This window comes from Poecilia latipinna, unplaced genomic scaffold, assembly GCF_001443285.1.
Source record: "Poecilia latipinna isolate Pla-1442-1.1 unplaced genomic scaffold, P_latipinna-1.0 Scaffold1578, whole genome shotgun sequence".
Taxonomy (NCBI): domain Eukaryota; kingdom Metazoa; phylum Chordata; class Actinopteri; order Cyprinodontiformes; family Poeciliidae; genus Poecilia; species Poecilia latipinna.
In genome coordinates, this window is record NW_015114194.1 from 47,094 (window position 1) to 51,833 (window position 4,740).

Genomic DNA, 4,740 nt, shown 5'->3' on the forward strand with positions numbered 1-4,740 from the left:
AAATCGGCCCGATTATGATCGGTGACCGATCGATCGGCACACCTCTAATATTTATGCCAACAGGAGGCTGTCGGGACCTGGAGCCCCAAAATGCTCACAGGGAAATAAAACAATATATTACTGAACTTTTCTTTCTAGCTACATAAAGAAGGTTCACTGTAAATATGGCAAGATTAAAATGATTTTTAAGTAAACAGAGAACGAAGTGTTTCAGAACTATTGAAGTTTCTAATTGTCTTTAGAAATCAAAATATGATGAGTTAAAGGCCATTCAAAGGTTTTCTGGGTCTGCAGAGGCTCAGCAGATCAAAAATATTCATGAGATTAATTTGGCTCAGAACAGAGGCTGCGACGCTCAGTCCCCCCGCTAGGTGGCAGCACAGTCTGCTCTGCCTGCGCTGGTTTATCCCGACAGCAGGACAAACTTCAAACATTTTAGGGAGAAAACTAAAGTATCAAATAATTATAAAAAAAATAACGCATGATTTTCTTTTTTCCAAATTAAAAAGAATAAAAAAGTAAAGTTCATACAATCTGAAAGAGAAAACCTGAGCAGAGGAGATCTATACTGAACGTTTTACTCTACAAAACAAGGTCCATCCTCACATGGTGGTGGCAGCATCATGCTGTGGGAAGATGGATGGAGCTAATTGAGGAAAATCCTGGAGGAAAACCTGGAGATGAGCTTAGACGGGGTCAAAGTTCAGCTTCCAGTAGGACGAGCAGTCAGAGATGTTAGTCATGGCCTAGTCAAAGTCCAGACCTGAATCCATCTGTGAATCAATGGGAAGACTTGAAAGTGGACAGATTCCTGTCAAAGCCATTTAGTTTTAATATTCCCAGATTTCCTTTTGTTGTTCTTCCTTGTTTTGTTGTTTCTTTATTTTCACTGATTCTCCAACCAAACATTAAAAACTAAATTATTTTACAGAAAAAACACAAACAATATTCAATTAAACTAAATCCAAATCAACCGCTTCAACATCCTCACAAACTTTACAAAAACATAAAATAAATAAATTATCACACAAACTATTTCAGCAACATGGAAACCAAATTAAAACAAAGAAATAAAAACTAAATATTAATGTGATTCATGGATTCATTCACATTTTCATGATTTTAATATTTCAGGCTCAGTTCTGCTTGGTTTCATTTTCTGGGACATTCTCTGAATCAGAACCGGGTCAGAACCTGTCAAACTTTTCACAAATGACATCATGGCCTCTAAGAGTCTGAAACTCGATTTGATGTTTTAGGTCATTTAGAGACGAGCTGCAGCAGAGGATTTTATTTAGGGGCGTCTGCCCAGAGGGGCTGTGATTTGTGTTTTGGTCTCCATCTCTCCTGTTTTCAGACGTTTCGGTTCTGGATGATCAAACTGGGTTATTTTTGGCCCGCAGCCTGATGCTGCCATCGCCGGACCAGACGCTGCTTCCTTCCTGGGCGAGTCGCCAGCAGCAGGCTGAAAACAGCCTGAAGTATTTTTGGCATGAGTCTCATCAGCTGCAGCCACAGCAGGCAGAAATACACACCCTGATGGGACCAACTATAGAAAAACACACCTAGACTCTGAGGAAGAGGAGCTCGTTCAACAGGACGAAGAAAACTGGAAAAGCTTCTGGACGTTTCTTCACTTTACCTGAACAAAACTTCTTGTCTTTATCCTTCTACTGAACTAAAGCAGGGAACTGAGTCCGGTTCTGGTTCTGGTTCTGGTTCTGGTTCTGCTGGAGGCTCCTTCCTGTCCTCTCCTCTGTCCCCCCCTGCTGGTCCAGGAGGAGTGATGCTGCGGGTCAGTGAGTTCATGCTCTGCTGAGGTTCCTCAGATGAGGGGTGTACAAACTTTCTGCCATAAGAACCAAAACAGTTCAACTGAAATTTTTTTTAATAAATTTTGTTTTTGCCATTTTTTATCTTAACTGCTCAATAATAAAGTAAAAATGAAGCAGCATTGAAATGAACAGATGAACAGGGTCAGCCGCCTCCAGGCTCACAGCTTCTTTCATCTGTTTGGTTTCAGGATTTGATCTCCAGTAAAATCTGGTCAATCATTTTGGATCCAGTTTCTCCAAAATTAAGATTAAAGCAAGAACGTCCTTCCTAAATGGGAATCTATCAATATTTTTATTTATAAAGATGGGCACACTTTGGACACTTCAAAACATTTTAAAGTAATTTAATTAATAAACTGAACTTAAAGCAGAGCCTGATAAGTAGGACGAGTTGGTGTGAATTGTTTCTGCAGTGCTTTGTGTGACCCGGACTGGTCTGACTGGTCTGACTGGTCTGACTGGTCTGTTATTGGACACATTCACATTATTTGATTGTCGGGAATCGCTGCGCTGCTCTGACTCACTGGGTGAAACGTGGAGTCGAGTCGATTACTGGAAATGAAGGTCAGATAATTATTTTCATGACCAGAAAACAAATGCTTCAGGAAACGCCTCCATGATGCAGAGCGACCTGCAGGTCAGAGGTCAAACACGTTTCCTTTCATAAAGAGCAGCTGAGTCATTTTCATGCCAAACAGAGCAGTGGATCTTAATGACCCGGTTTCCAGGCAGAGAAATGCAGTTTGATCTCTGGGCTGCTGGGGAACCGTTTGACTCATCGTGACCTTTGGTCTGACCTTTGGTCTGACCTCCTCACTGTCATCCACGGCCACCAAATCAAGGAAACGAAGAAAATAAATTTACCAAGCAGCTTCCTTCAGGTTTTCCATTGTTTCACAAGCAGTCAGAGCCGCGCCTGTACCTGCACAGAAAACATTTTTATGGCACATCAGACGAGAAACGACGGAGCTTCACGTCTTTTATTTCCTCGGTAGCCAGACGTTATCTCTCCTGCAGATTGAAGTGACACTAAAACAACTCTGTGTAACAAACATAATCAGAAAACAGCAGCAGCAACTATTTCACTTCCATCTGTTGTCAGTTATGGTTTTAATTAAGACGTCCTGTACAGAAAATGTCAGATAAAGCCCTAATTTTAAAAATTAGCTCTGCTAATTCTAAAGTGCTTCATTAATATGTTGTTTTACCAGAAGCTAATGCTAAAGCGCTAACTACCACCATGTTGATTCCTTGCGTGCATCATGAGAACAAAAAGGCTCTCAAAACGATTCAGAAATGTGAATATTTGCACTTATTTGTTTAATTAACTCCTGGCTGTTTGTTTGTGTAAATGCTTTGATGTTTACTAGAGAGCTGCTCAATAAAGTTCATTGAAAAAGAGAAAAACCAGGAGAGGAAGCGGAACCGCAGCTTAAGGCCGGTGGCGCAAAAAGTGGGCATGCAGTGCATTGGGGCGCTGCACCAGAGGGGGCGTCCAAACCCCGTCTGGAGGGTCGTGTTGCATCCTCTTCAGCGCCGTTCCGCTCCTTCACCTCGCGCCCATAACGGGCTTTTACCTTTCACTACCTTCGTATGCTGTGTACCATCATCCACATGTAGCTGCGACCCTGTTAAGCCTCTTCTGATGTCCCATTGTGTTTGTCTCAACATCCGGGCAACAGTGACGTCATTTACGTTTTAACACTGTTGGCCTTCATTAAGTAAAACTACAGCCCAGTCAAACCTTTCAACTGAAAGTTTATAAAACAAGCCAGTAAATTAGAGCTCTAGGATTTACCTAGAAAATTAATTAATTTAACTTTGAAAACATTTAAGTGCGTTACATGTTTTCAAAGTTAGCAAAAGGGCTAAATGAAGGATTAGCTCTGCTATTACCACATTAGCAGAAGAACCGTGGGCCTCCATGGACCGATCTGAAGTCCAGAGTCATTTATCCTCTGTAAACATAACTAGCCTGAAAAAGCCTCAGAAGTTTTTAAAGAAAATTAATGAACCAGTTGAATCTTGAATAAACACTATAGTCATGGGAGTGGCAGCATCATGCAGTGGGAAGATGGATGGAGCGAAGCAGATTGTTTTTCTCCTGAAGCAGTGGGCGGCCATCTTGGCTCCGCATGGCCTGAAGTGGTTCATTGTTCTGTGGAAGGTGTGTTTACTTTCTGTCGCCTGGTTTCTTTCACAAGAACGGAAACACCTGCAGCGTTTTTATCTGCTTCCTTCTAATCAGATGAAGAAAATGAACAAACAGGAAGATTAGATCCAAAAAGTGAAATCATTAGCAGATCTGATCTTTTCTTTATTTTTTAAATGTTTAAATGTTCCAGAACATTTTAGATTTAAGATGAAAGCTAATAAAATATTAAACCAGTTATCCTAACCAGCCTCTTTTATTATATCATAAATTTAATATAATTATCAACAATTTCTGGACAACTGAGTCCAGAACCAGAGCAGGTCAAAGGTCATCCTGAGTGCCAGGTATCAGCTGCTGATGCAGAGGGAGGAAAAGGCAGGTTGGTTTTTACTCAGATCATCTCCAGGTTCATATTAGAAATAATCTCACAATAGATCCAGATTCAATTATTACAGCAAAAATCTCATTTATTTCAACATGTTTCAGTTTTTTAGGTCAAATTTATTCCAAAAGCCTCAGATTATGGAGAGTTAGAGTCAAACGGCATCGTTCATGGAGATCAAGAGTTTATGACTAAACCTGAACTAAACCTGAACTAATCCTGAACTATAACTGAACTAAACCTGAACTAAAACTGAACTATAACTGAACTAAACCTGAACTAATCCTGAACTATAACTGAACTAAACCTGAACTAAACCTGAACTAAAACTGAACTAAACCTGAACTAATCCTGAACTAAAACTGAAC